Here is a 14,647-nt window from a genome sequence, read left to right as displayed (position 1 = left end):
ACTTTATACAATGTTTTAAAAAAATGGTTTCTGTAAAATCGGAATAATCCCTTAGTGTAGACATACCTAAAGCCTGTTCTACATCTAGTTGCATTGTGCTTCCTTATCTGCTATAATTCTACAATTTTAGTATAATTTACCTAATTTGAGATGTTGTTTCAGTACTTTCATCCACATCATTGATTCTTCATGTTCTTTACACTTTGCAATTTGAAAAGCTTTCATATGTATTCTATGTATATATAGTAATCATTTACCGTTTGTTGTTTTGTTTTTAATCTAGCATCTTACTTTGACTCCAGTACAACTGGTTTGTAGAGCCAGCTTAAGAAGATTTAGAATACTGCCTGCAGCTGTGCATGTCTCATTTCAAGACAAGCTGGGGTGACCACATCACAGGGCTGGTGTCCTTCAGAGAATCAGGCTGAGTCATATGAATCAGAGCCTCTGGGGCATGGTAACTGGACACATGTGAAAGAGGTTTGTAACATACACTAAGAACACTGCACTGGATGCAGCATGAAAGTAAATCAAGAGCAAGTTTTATCTGGAACTGATTCTCTTCAATTTCACTAATTTTACACCTGCATAAATTCACCAAGTTTAGTGAAGTTATTTCTGATTTATACCAGTGAGAGAGAGGTATCAGACATTTTATATAAAATTTTAAAAACCATGAAACTTTACTGTGTATTGCTCTAATCAGATTTTAATATTAACTAAAATTCATATTTTAACTAATGAATTTCAGGAATATGTAGTAAAATCATGGAAAACATATAAACTTAATACACTGAAAAAGCATTCCTTGTTTTAAATGTTCATTTTAGTAGATATGCATGTAATCACCTTGTAAATTAAAAAACCTATACAACAATGACAGAAATAAATATTTATATAACTTCCTCCCCCCACCAAAAAAAATTATACCATTATAACTACATTATCACCTTGCCAATAAATCCCAACAGTTTTATAAAAGATTAATTCCTTTGAAGGGTGTTAGTTTACTAGAGGTCCACTGTATTAATATTTGTACAGATAAAAATACAAAAATGTGTCATCACTTCTATTTTAGAGCTTGTTTTTTCAGTGTTTATAACTTGGCCAAAAAAGTACATTTCCAAAAGAAAGTGTTCATACTAAATCTCACAGAGCTAGTTTTATTCTTTCAGTCAGTTTAGTGTAATTAATTTATTTATTTTTGTAACTCAGGTCAGTGACAGAGACAACTTAAGTATACACTTCAGCATTATATAAATCAAAAAATGCCTACATGTGATGACTACTTTAGCAAAACAAAAACAGCCACAAAATGGTATAAGATGAACCAGACAGCATCTGGTGTAACCACAAAAAAACAAAGCAAGTATCACATACAAGAGGCATAACATGAACATAAGGTGTAGGCACTCTGCACCCAGATGAGTTTTACCCAAAATAATTAAAGCAAGAGGATTTGAGAATCTGAAATAGCAGGGAGCAAGCCAGAACTGAACTGGCTAGTGCCAACATAGGGCCAGTTTTCCACTTCCCCCAGGGTCTCCCAATGGAGTGGAGTATGTGTGTGTAGGGGGATTGTCCACACATGGGTATCCTCAAGCTAGCAAAGAAGTTGTGGGACCAGGAAGGAATGCTGTCTTTGTGACACCATCCCTTCTGCTGCCCTGGACCTACTGCTGAGCCCTCTGTGGGGTCATGGTCCTCTGCATGGGAGGTAGAAAGGCCAGAAGCCCTTGTGTGCTACATGCATAGTTCTCTCTGGTAACTAATGGGGAATCTACTCTACTATGAAGTTAATACCACCTGAAGCTGAATTAATTTTTGAGTGAAGCCTCTCTTGGCTCTGGAACAAATCCCTTTCATGGTTTTCAGGGAGCTGCTGACAGGGTACAGGGAAGTACAGTGGGGCACTAGGGAACAATAATGGCATACAGAACCTCTGGTGGATCCTCAAGATCTGTTTGGGTTTCATAGGGTCTGAGGGTTCTGCCACCAAACCTACTGCCCATGACATGGAGGGGAAACAAATTCCTTCTGGGCTCCCAAAACAATGGTTTGACAAAAACTCTGAGGGAACATTGGTGAATATTCTGTCCCCTACTTGTATTTCTCTGCATAAGGGAAAGCTCTGGTCCATGGTCATGAAATTATAATTTGTTATACTCTCTGTCAGGATTAGAAAACATGCTTTATAGTAACAGATTCAAGGCAATCAACCTATTTAGCTTAACAAAGAGAAGACGAGGGGGTGACTTGATTACAGTTTATAATGACATACAGCAGGAAAAAATATTGATAAAGGGCTCTTCAGTCTAGCAGAGGAAGATATAACATGGTTGAAATTGAATGTAGACAGATTCAGACTGGAAATAAGGCATACATTTGAAAAGAATTCAAGGAGGGTATTGTAATTAATGCAAATCAACCTGAGTTTATGGGAAATATATCCTGTCTCACTAACTTAGTATTTAATATGAAGTTATAAGTTTGGTTGTTAACGGTAATTGTGTTGACATAATATACTTAGATTTCTGTAAGGCGTTTGACTTGGTACCGCACAACATTTTGATTAAAAAGCTAGAATGATATATAAATTAATGTGGCACACATTAAATGGATTAAAAACTGGTCGACTGATAGGTCTCACAATGTAATTGTAAACAGCGAATCATCATCAAGCACATGTGTTTCCCATGGGGTTGTGCAGGGATCAGTTATTGGCCCTATGCTATTTAACATTTTTATCAATGACCTGGAAGAATACAAAGTCATCATTGGTGAAGTTTACAGATGACACAAAAATTGAAGGAGTGGTAAATAATGAAGAGAGCAGGTCACTGATTCAGAGCAATACAGATTGCATGGTGAACTGGATGTAAGCAAACAATATGCGTTTTAATATGACTAAATGTAAATATACACATCCGGGAACAAAGAATGTAGGCCATACTTACAAGCCAGTGTGCTCTGTCCTGGAAAGCAGTGACTCTGATTAAGATTTGGGGATCATGATAGGTAATCAGCTGAACATGAGTTCCCAGTGTGACACTGTGGCCATGTGATCCTGGGAAGCATAAACAGGGGAATCTCAGGTAGGAGTAGAGATTTACCTCTGTATTTGGCACTGCTGCAACTGTTGCTGGAATAAAGTGTCTAGTTCTGTTGGCCACAATTCAAGAAGGATGCTGATAAATTGAAGAGGGTTCAGAGAGGAGCCACAAGAAGGATTAAAGGATTAGAAAGCATACCTTATAGCAGTGGTTTTCAACTGCAGGTTGTGACCCGGTACTGTGTTGCAGAATGTAAGGCACTGTGTCGCGGTGGCTCTGGTCAGCACCGCCAACTGGGCCATTAAAAGTCCCATCAGCAGTACTGCCCAGCGAAGGCAGGCTAGTCCCTATCTGTTCTGACCAGCAGCAGGTCAGGCTCCTAGGCAGGGGGCCCTGGACTCTGCGCGCTGCCCCCACACTGACAGGGCCGGCTCCAGGTACCAGCATTCCAAGCAGGTGCTTGGGGCGACAATCTGGAAGGGGTGGCAATCCATGTTTTTTGCCCCCAAGCAGCGCGCCGAATTGCCGCTGCGGAAGGCAGGGGCAGTCCGTGTCTCGTTAGGGCGGCTCACGCGTTCCCACAGTGGGAGCAATTCGGCGACAGCTTCTATGTTCAGTTGTCCACGGCTGCACAGCTTCTGTCTTCCAGCTGAAAACAGAAGCTGCTGCCGAATTGCTGCCGACGCTGAAATGCACGTGCCCCCCTAATGGCACACAGACTGACCCCGCCGTCCTTGGTGGCAATTCGGCATGCTGCGTGGGGCGGCAAAAACAGTAGAGCTGGCCCTGCACACTGAGCACCAGCTCTGCCCTCCCATTGGCCAATGGGAGCTGAGGGGGGGGCTGTACCCCCTAGGAGCTGCACCCCAATCCCCTGCCCCAGCCCTGAGGCCCCCCTGTAATAACCTTAGTCCCAGATTTGGACCTTAGCGTCCAAAATATGGGGGTTAGCATGAAAACCTCCAAGCTTAGTTACCAGCTTGGACCTGGTACCTGCTGCCACCACCCAAAAAATTAGAGTGTTTTGGGGCACTCTGGTCCCTCTGAAAAACCTTCCCTGGGGACCCCAAGACCCAAGTCCCTTGAGTCTCACAACAAAGGGAAATAATCCTTTTTCCCTTCCCCCCTCCAGATGCTCCTGGAGAGATACACAGACACAAGCTCTGTGAAACTACACAGAGAGACTCCCCCTCTCTGTTCCCAATCCTGAAAACAAAAAGTACTTTCCTATTCCCCCAGAGGGAATGCAAAATCAGGCTAGCGATCCAACACACAAATCTCCCCTTGATTTCTTCCTCCCACCAATTCCCTGGTGAGTACAGACTCAATTTCCCTGAAGTAAAGAAAAACTCCAACAGGTCTTAAAAGAAAGCTTTATATAAAAAGAAAGAAAAATAAGTACAAATGTTCTCTCTGTATTAGATGATACAACACAGGGTCAATTGCTTAAAAGAATATTGAATAAACAGCCTTATTCAAAAAGAATACAAATCAAAGCACTCCAGCACTTATATTCATGCAAATACCAAAGAAAAGAAACCATAGAACTTACTATCTGATCTCTTTGTCCTTACACTTAGAAACAGAAGACTAGAAAGTAGAGCTACTTCTCCAAAGCTCAGAGAAAGCAGGCAGCCAGAAAACAAAGACAAAGACCTTAGACACTTAATTCCCTCCACCCAAAGTTGAAAAAATCCGGTTTCCTGATTGGTCCTCTGGTCAGGTGCTTCAGGTGAAAGAGACATTAACCCTTAGCTATCTGTTTATGACACGCCCCCCAAATTGCAGACAGTGGGGAAGCTCACTGGCGGCGATTTCCTTCTAGAACTTGAAAATAAACAGATTAATACAACACATACACCTTTACATATACTCCTAAGTATATAACTAACAGACTTCTACATTTTAAGAACACTTTTTAACTACTGAATTATGGGAAACTCTCACGGGAGAGTGCATTAGCAACTTTATTAGAAGCTCCTGTGATGTGTTGAATTTCAAAATCAAAATCTTGGAGAGCTAAACTCCAACGAAGAAGTTTCTTGTTGTTCCCCTTGGCAGTATGAAGCCACTTTAGTGCAGCATGGTCAGTTTGTAGTTGGAACCGCCGTCCCCAAACATATGGGCGTAGCTTTTCCAGGGCGTACACAATGGCATAACATTCCTTTTCACTGACTGACCAGTGACTTTCCCTCTCAGACAGTTTCTTGCTGAGAAACACGACAGGATGGAAGTTGTGATCTGTTGCTTCCTGCATGAGCACCGCTCCTATACCACGCTCAGATGCATCTGTGGTTACTAGGAATGGCTTGTCAAAATCCGGGGCCCTGAGCACAGGGTCAGACATGAGCGTTGCCTTAAGTTGGGTAAAGGCCTTTTGACACTCATTAGTCCACTTAACTGCATTTGGCTGGGTCTTTTTGGTCAGGTCGGTCAGTGGGGCAGCGATTTGGCTGTAGTGTGGTACAAATCGCCTGTAGTATTCGGCCAAGCCTAAGAAGGATTGGATCTGCTTCTTGGACCGTGGGACAGGCCACTTTTGGATAGCATCCACCTTGGCCTGTAGGGGGTTTATGGTTCCTTGACCCACCTGGTGCCCCAGGTAAGTCACTCTGTTTTGGCCTATTTGACACTTTTTGGCCTTAACAGTTAGTCCTCGGTTGTAGGGTTTATGGTCTGTGTGCCCCCTGGGGTAATCGTTCCCCTTGACAGTAGCTTTCTTGCTTTCTGCCAGTTCCATCCATTTGGCTCCAATCTCCCCCGCCTCAGCGATATTCTTGGGGTTTCCATCTTGTATGTACCGTGTGATGTCTTCAGGAACACCATCCAAGAACTGCTCCATTTGTATGAGGAGGTTCAGTTCTTCCAAGGTTTGAATGTTGTTTCCTGTTAGCCAGGCCTCATAGTTTTTTGCAATGTAGTAGGCGTGTTTGGGAAATGACTCCTCTGGTTTCCACTTTTGGTTTCTGAAACGCCGACGGGCATGATCTGGGGTTATCCCCATCCTGTATCTGGCCTTGGTTAGAAAAAGTTTATAGTCATTCATTTGGTGCTTAGGCATTTCAGCTGCCACCTCTGCTAAAGGTCCACTGAGCTGTGACCTCAATTCTACCATGTACTGGTCTTCGGGAATGCTGTACCCAAGACAGGCTCTTTCAAAATTTTCCAAGAAGGCCTCGGTGTCATCACCTGCCTTGTAGGTGGGAAATTTCCTGTGCTGTGGAGCAATATTTGGCGCCGGGTTGTTAGGGTTGGCTGGCACATGCAGCCCAGCTTTTGCCAACTCCAGTTCATGTTTTCTCTGTTTTTCCTTCTCTTCATTCTCTTTTTGTTGTTTTTCCATTTCTTTTTGGTGCTTTTCCATTTCTCGGCGGTGGGCCGCCTCTCTTTCTCTTTCTCTTATTTCCATCTCTGTTTGTTTTATTTCCAGTTGTCGCCTGTGTTCAGCTTCTCTGACTTGCTCTTGGGCCTCAATTTTTGCCTTAGAAGTCATGATTCCTGTTTTCTTGTGTTGGGGTGCCCTCCGGTGTTTATCTTCTGCACTGCAGGTTCTCTGTTGCCTCCTGAAGTCTGCCTAGCAACAGTGCCTTTAGCTAATTTTCCTTTTCTCTCTCTAGCTAATGTTCAATGAAGGGAAACCAGAAAAACCACTTTATTTGCATGCCTATAAGTGCTGGTACTTGACTCCTAATGGGAGGGCTATTGCATGACAAAAGACCCTTAACATGCAAGCCACAAACTGCCAGAGAGAGCAGAAAAAAAAATTCTCTCTGGTTCCCTTAAAAAACCAACTGCTTCTCTCTGCTAAAAAGCCCTTAGCAGAGAAAAGAAAAATATAATATTTCTACTGGCTTCTGGATTCTAGTCCCACCAGCTGCACACCATGTAATAACCTTAGTCCCAGATTTGGACCTTAGCGTCCAAAATATGGGGGTTAGCATGAAAACCTCCAAGCTTAGTTACCAGCTTGGACCTGGTACCTGCTGCCACCACCCAAAAAATTAGAGTGTTTTGGGGCACTCTGGTCCCTCTGAAAAACCTTCCCTGGGGACCCCAAGACCCAAGTCCCTTGAGTCTCACAACAAAGGGAAATAATCCTTTTTCCCTTCCCCCCTCCAGATGCTCCTGGAGAGATACACAGACACAAGCTCTGTGAAACTACACAGAGAGACTCCCCCTCTCTGTTCCCAATCCTGAAAACAAAAAGTACTTTCCTATTCCCCCAGAGGGAATGCAAAATCAGGCTAGCGATCCAACACACAAATCTCCCCTTGATTTCTTCCTCCCACCAATTCCCTGGTGAGTACAGACTCAATTTCCCTGAAGTAAAAAAAAAACTCCAACAGGTCTTAAAGAAAGCTTTATATAAAAAGAAAGAAAAATAAGTACAAATGTTCTCTCTGTATTAGATGATACAACACAGGGTCAATTGCTTAAAAGAATATTGAATAAACAGCCTTATTCAAAAAGAATACAAATCAAAGCACTCCAGCACTTATATTCATGCAAATACCAAAGAAAAGAAACCATAGAACTTACTATCTGATCTCTTTGTCCTTACACTTAGAAACAGAAGACTAGAAAGTAGAGCTACTTCTCCAAAGCTCAGAGAAAGCAGGCAGCCAGAAAACAAAGACAAAGACCTTAGACACTTAATTCCCTCCACCCAAAGTTGAAAAAATCCGGTTTCCTGATTGGTCCTCTGGTCAGGTGCTTCAGGTGAAAGAGACATTAACCCTTAGCTATCTGTTTATGACACCCCCAAACCTGGAGCCCCTTCCTGCTCCCCAAACCCCTCATCCCCCATCCCACCCGAGAGCCTACACACCCAGCCCAAAGCTCTGACCCCTCTGGGAATGCCTTCCTGGTGTTAGGGACTTTAACCCAGACAACTTGGATTTTGTGCAATCAAACAACAAACTTTGCCGTCAGGGTTAAAGTCCCTAACACTGGCATAGTCCCTCTGCAACAGAAAATACAGGTCTGCCTTTCTCCACCCACCACCCTGCTGGGCTGTAAAGACTCCCTTCTAAGTTCCTCCTCCAACTGGAGCCTGCCTGACAGACCTTTGGGGGTGGGGCTTCCCCCAGACCCAGAGCTGTTCCTGCACCCTTAATTCTTCAGTGTGGGGTTTATCCACCCTATCACAATGCCCTAGGAATTATTTTGGGAAGCTATATAGCTTGTACTATTACAAGAGACCAAACTAGATGATCATAATGTTCCTTTCCGCCCTTGGAATCTATGAGTCATGTTTATGGGGCACACTGCACATTGGATCCCTTTAGTCCCTTCCTTTAGTGACAGGCCTGGCTCCCTGCCTCTTGCTCTGGAAGGAACTACACTGTCCAACCACTTAGGGACTGGCTGGGTCTCTGGGAACTTCCCAGCTGTGTTAATGCAACAGGCTTAACTACCTTTGGCCTTTATAAGCAGGGACCTATGACAGCAGATGATTAAAGCACTTCAAAAACAGTGTCTTCAGAACAAAGCACTATTTACTCATTCCCCAAAAGATACGAAGCTTAAAGGGTGTTCCCCAATAAAGAGCTTCCCCATTGTTTCCTCAAGGACTTATCTGTCTCACTGTTTTACTTTCCCTGCTTGGTTCCTTTAACAAACTCCATTTGCTCTAACTCCAAAGTAAAGCATCACAAACACAAAAAGGAATCAAATTCATAAAAATAGCTACTTCCCAGTTCATCACACCCTCTTGAAACTATTTCTAGTCTTGTGTAGGGTAGGTGAATTGCATTAAAGTTGGTCTTTCTGTCCATTACGTGAGGAAATACAATTTAATAATTTGTTTTCCCACTTGGGGGATGACCATAAGTGAGTGGACTTCCTACTAGCAATGCGGGGTTTCTTATGAACTTCTCCCATGCTCTCTCTCCCTTCCCATAAAGGCAAAAGGACAGACATTACTGGTGAGGAAGCCAATCTCCTTTGCTGTAGTGTTCACTGCCGCTATCCTCAGCGCAGAACAATCCCAGAACGCATGGAAGCAGGAGACTTGTGCCTCTGCACAGCAAAGATGGCTGAGGAGGAACCAACTACCATATCAGAAAATTTTGTCCTTACCTGTAAATTTGTCTTTCACAATGGCTGCAGTGTACACTTCTTAGAGAATGAAGCTTTATCATCAGCTTGAGGAAAAAGCCCAGCTGACAAATTCTGCTCTGATTTACATTCGTGCAAAGTCTCTGTCCAATGCCATTTTTAGATCCTTCAGCAACAGCTTTTCAGTTTTATCTTTTCCCTTTAGGCATATTTTTCTCCTGAAAATATTTGACAGTTTAGCAGTGGCATGGCACAGACTGCTTGTCATGTCACAGCTGATGAAACAGTAAATGACATGTCCATCACTTCACTGACACGCATCATGCAACATGCCACAACATGCTAAAAATCCTGCTGATTTCTTTTGGAACTTAACCACTTGATGCCAGTAAACTTTACTTGATGACAGGCTAAGCATAGGAGCCTCAATACAGTCTATATTTGGCAAGTGGATCAAGGCATCTTCAATCACCAGGAAAAAATATATTTTACTTATCTCCAGAAGTAGGTTTGTAGCTGTTGATCTGACACTGACCATACATAAAAGTTGCCATACTGGATGATAGTACAGCAATTCCTGCCTGTGATCTGTGTCAGATTTTCTTCTTACACTTGTGAGAATCAGGCAGTAGACGCATTGAAGTCAGTGGAGTTTCACTTGTATAAGTGAGACTAAAATCATGTAGCCCCATCTGTATGAATAGTGCATATCTGGAAAAATCCTCGATAGCCAGCCCCACAGAGCAAGATGCAGGCAAAGGAAGATTCAGATTAACGTCCACTATCCTGCTTGTCTACAGAGAACCAACACTTGGGAAATTTGCCCACATAGCCCACTGAAAGTAGGATTTATTCCTTTGGCCCAGTACTTCTCTTTTGGGATTATGGATATGTGTCCCTGAGTTAAACACAAATAATATCCCTCAGATCCCAGGCTGCTTAAATTGTATGGTATTTTCCTATATGGTGTAGTAAAGTGCAACACAATTTAAGACCATAGAGGAGAAGATTAGGTCAGGGAATATTTTATGAAAAAAACTAAATATAGCCAAGGAGGAGTACCTGTTGTATATTGCATGGAGAGGGGGTGAAAAATATCCCAGGGCTAGACCATGACCATACAAACTGCTCTGAGTGAGAGGCAGCTCGTGGAACAGTGTATTCTGTGCTAGGTGCAGACACAACACAGTGTGCTCTCCTGTAGCAGGCCAGGAGGGAGACATCTAACCTCCCTGTTCCCCTGCTGCTTCCAGGAGGGTGTAAATTTGGCAGGGGGTCTCTACCTGACGTACAATAAACTGCCCAACACGCTGGCATGGTTATGGAACGGAGTGTTTTTCCCACCCACCTGCACACTGGCTTTGTGGAGCCTGCTTCTCTTCCCACATGTCTACTCAAGATTTGAGTAGCTGACTCAAGGAAGTAAGAGGGCACTTTGGGCCCCCTGACAGCCCTTTGCCATATGCCACAATTTGGTCCTCCGGTAAGTACGATATTTTACTCAGATTTTTATTCTGCCTCTTGGTATGAAACAGAAAATCAAACTTTGTTTCTCAAATGGTTTTAAAGGAAGTTTTTAAAACATGAAGGAGTCAAAGAAAGTGAGGAGATTTTTCTGGAGCCAGTTTATTTTTAATTCATTTTTACTGCCTTGGCATTTGGGATTTAAAAAAAAAAATCTATTTGAATGTAAAGTCCTTGAATTAACCTCTTGGAAACACTAGCATTTTGTTTCCAATATCTTTCAGGTTCTCAGTAGTTTAGATTGCATTCAATGGCTTTGGGGGGATTATAGTGCATATTCCTGATTATACAATATATGCATGTATCAAATACTAATTGAATTGTAATTAAAATGCAAGATCCTCCCAAAGATATACTAGTGCAAACTGTTCTGGATAATATTATTTATTTGAACTTTCAAAAAGCCTTTGAAAAAGTCCCTCACAAAAGGCTATTAGAAAACTAGTAGTCATGGTGTGAGAGAGAAAGTATTGTTGTGGATCAGAAACTGACAGAGGCAGAAAAACAGAGTAGGAATAAAGGGTCAATTTTCAACATGGCAAAAGATTAACAGGTGGATGTCTCCCAGGATCTGTATTAGTCCAGTACTGATTAATAGGATTATTAATGATCCAGAAAGGGGTGAACTATCAGGTGCAAACATTTGTAGATAATTAAATCATTTAGGTTACTGAAAACTGAAACCCAGAGAAGACTACGAGGAACTTCCGAGAAACCTAACCAAGTTAGTTGAACAGGCAACATGATGGCAAATGAAATTCACTGTTGTCAAGTGCAAGGTAATGCACATTTGAAGAAATAATGTGAACCACTCAGACACATTGCAGGGTTCTGTGTTAATGGTAACCACTGCAGAAAAAACACACACATCATTGTGGACAGCTCAGCAAAAACCTCTGCTCATTATGCTGTGGTAGACAAAAAAGCAAACCAATTATAAAGAAGGAGACAGAAAATAATAGTGAAAGTATTATGCCAGCCTATAAATCAATGGTATGCCATCAACTGAAAAAATGAGTTTAGTTCTGGTCACCCTATGTCTAAAAAAGATACAGTAGAAATAGAAAGACCAGAGAGAGGTTGGGATGAGGGCCAGTAAAAATGATTGTAGACATGGAAAGATTTTTCTCTGAAGAGAAATTGAAAAGATTGGAATTATTTAGAGAAGAGATGAATAAGGAGGAACATGACAGGGATGTAAGCAACGATGAATGGTATAAAGAAGGTAAAACAGGCATTCCTACTGATCCTCTTTCATAATACAAGAAGACATTAAATGAAATTGAAAGGCAACAAATGTAATTCAGATTTAGAAAAAAATCCTCATTGTGTAGTTTATTTCATAATAATCTACAAGATTTCTTGCACCTTTTTCTAAATATTTGGCTTTTTAACAATTAATTATTTAGAGATAATGTGGCTTTAAGAACAAAAAAGAAGAGAATGAACTTGCCAAGAACAGGGAAGGAGGTGACTTTAAAAATCAAGGCCAGAGTTAAAGTGTAAATTAAACGTGTCACCCAGATTGATAATTTCACAGATTGGTGACTACCATCATTCAACTGACCTTGAAAACTACTCTGTTTGAATTGGAATACAATTTACAGGACATTAAAATGTTTGTCTTTGTATTATATTTTCCATAGACAGTACAGTGACTGCAATTATGGAAATAAGCCCTCCTATAAATATTGTGAAGTAGAGAAGGTTTTTGATTACATATGCAGCAAAAAGAAAGTAGACCTCAAGTTATGGTTTTCTGTCCTGTGCACTAAAAACAATCATTAACTCCCAGCACATTTGTAATCAAAGTAACGCAGACCACAGAGCATGGCACCCATCCTCCACTAGCATACAGACACAGAGTCTCATCTTGGTAACTCTAAATTATTCCTGGACAGAGAGTTACAAAATTGTACAAGTAAAAATGTCAGATGGCAACACCAAAACACAGCCATCCCAATGAACATTTCTCACAGTGCAGATATCTATTATTCTACCTTTATAGTACATTGCTCAATCTTTATGAAAATGTGGAATTTTCCACTTCGAAGGCACATGTATTATATCATACATCACAAAAACATTCTCTTATCTACCATGTACATGTTTTTTGTTTTGCTACTCGATATCCCAATAGTAAGAATATGAATATATTGTACTGCCTAAGTGTTGGGAGAAAAATTTATGTTTGAGGTGTTGAGATACCACGGGGATGATGAGCACCACAGAAAAGCTGGTATATAAATGAAATAAATATTTAAAAAAAAATATCTGGTCCAATAAACTACCTTAAAGCACACGAACACCTAACCCTAAATTATCAGATACAAAGAGAATGAGAACTGAATAAAATATGTATGTAAAAGGAACTAAAATATGAAAAAACAGAGATGGAAGATCCACATTGCAAAACAAAAGGATAAAATTAATCTTTGGTGTAAACTTGGCCTAATGTTTTTAGGCCTTTGTCTGTACAAGAAAAGTGGCTATAGTTTAACTAAATTGATCTAGTTAAACCAGTGCAAGTTAAACTACATCAGTCTAAAAGATTTAAGTTAGTTTAGGTATATTTACATAACTCACTTGATTTTAAATCAGGTTAGTTAAACCGGTGTAACTTTGGGGTATAAACGAGTCCTCACTGAAAGAAGTGGGGAAAGCATAAAACCAGACTATTTTACAAAACTCAGCCAATATTCAAATGAACACAGATGGAAATGAAGCAGAAAATCAGAAGCCTATTATGCCATCACTAACTTGGCTCTTCCTTTTTGTAGACTAAGGCCCCAATCCTGCAACTTGTTTCAGGCCAGACTCTGAGTCCAGTGAAACGCCACCGACGTGAACAATGCTCTATGGAGTATGCTCATATTGAACAAATTGCAGGATTGGAGCCATTGTGCCTGCCACATTGGTTGCTTGCTTGGGAGGTGGAAGACCTGGGTGAAAATCTCTGCTCCACATCAGGCAGAATGGGGATCTGAACCCATCTTAGCATGCTGCTCTATCCACTGTCTACGAATCCCTTTTTCAGTTATCTAAACTCTCCACGTGCACTGCACAGCAAGCCTGTGCACCTAACTGGGGTTGTGAATACCACCAGGTAGCAGGGCATTTAAAAGGCACTGCAATGTGTAGACAAAGCCTATGAGCCCCATTAAAGCTTCTTAGTGTCTTGTAACCCAGCTAAAGTGTGCATGGTGGTTGGGAAGTATGGCACTATAGGCCAACTCTCCCTTATCCAAACTATTCTTAATATATACTTTTCAGCATGCATTTTGCTGGGTGTGCACACACCCAGGTGGAATACATGGCTGCATCTACTTGAAGAAGAATATACTTTTCAGGATGTATTTTGCAAGTGTATTTCTGGTATTTGTTTTTCTTCCCCATCTTTTGAATGGTTAGCACACTGCATGTGGCAGAGAAAGAACAGAACAGTAGCTCTAAAAATAGGTCACTAAAATGACAGAATAAACTATAACTGAGCAGGAGCAACAGTCTAATGAGAGTGGGAATGCTGAACAACCCAAATATAAGAGAGGCAGGAATAGCAAAGTGGCCATAACCACAGAGATCAAAGGCCTGATCCAGCTCCCATTTAACTCAATGGGAGACTTTTCAATTAAGGTTAGTGAGATTTGGATCAGACTCCAAGGCAGAGAGGGAGCCCGTGCACATTTCCAGCTATGTGGGGCAAGGAAAAAAGCTTACCATGGGTCTTAAAAGTAGGCAGATATTTTTTTAAATTAAACCATGTTTTAGGAAAAACAGTAAAGGTTCTATTGCCCAAAAAGTTGAAGACCAGATTCTGGTTCTCTTAAGTAGGATTGAAAAGTACCTTTCTCTGATTTCATTGCAATGACTCACAACCAGATCATTCAGGAAGTAAAATACTACTCAGTGTAAGGATGGCTTCAGATATTTTAGCCTTTGAGAAACAGGTTTTACCAATGCATATCAAGGGTTCAGTTTGGTTGGGTTTTTTTTAGCAGTTTGTAGAAAAT

This window comes from Gopherus flavomarginatus, chromosome 10 (assembly GCF_025201925.1).
Source record: "Gopherus flavomarginatus isolate rGopFla2 chromosome 10, rGopFla2.mat.asm, whole genome shotgun sequence".
Taxonomy (NCBI): Eukaryota; Metazoa; Chordata; order Testudines; family Testudinidae; genus Gopherus; species Gopherus flavomarginatus.
The sequence above is the reverse complement of the archived record's forward strand: the minus strand, read 5'-3'. Positions refer to the sequence as shown.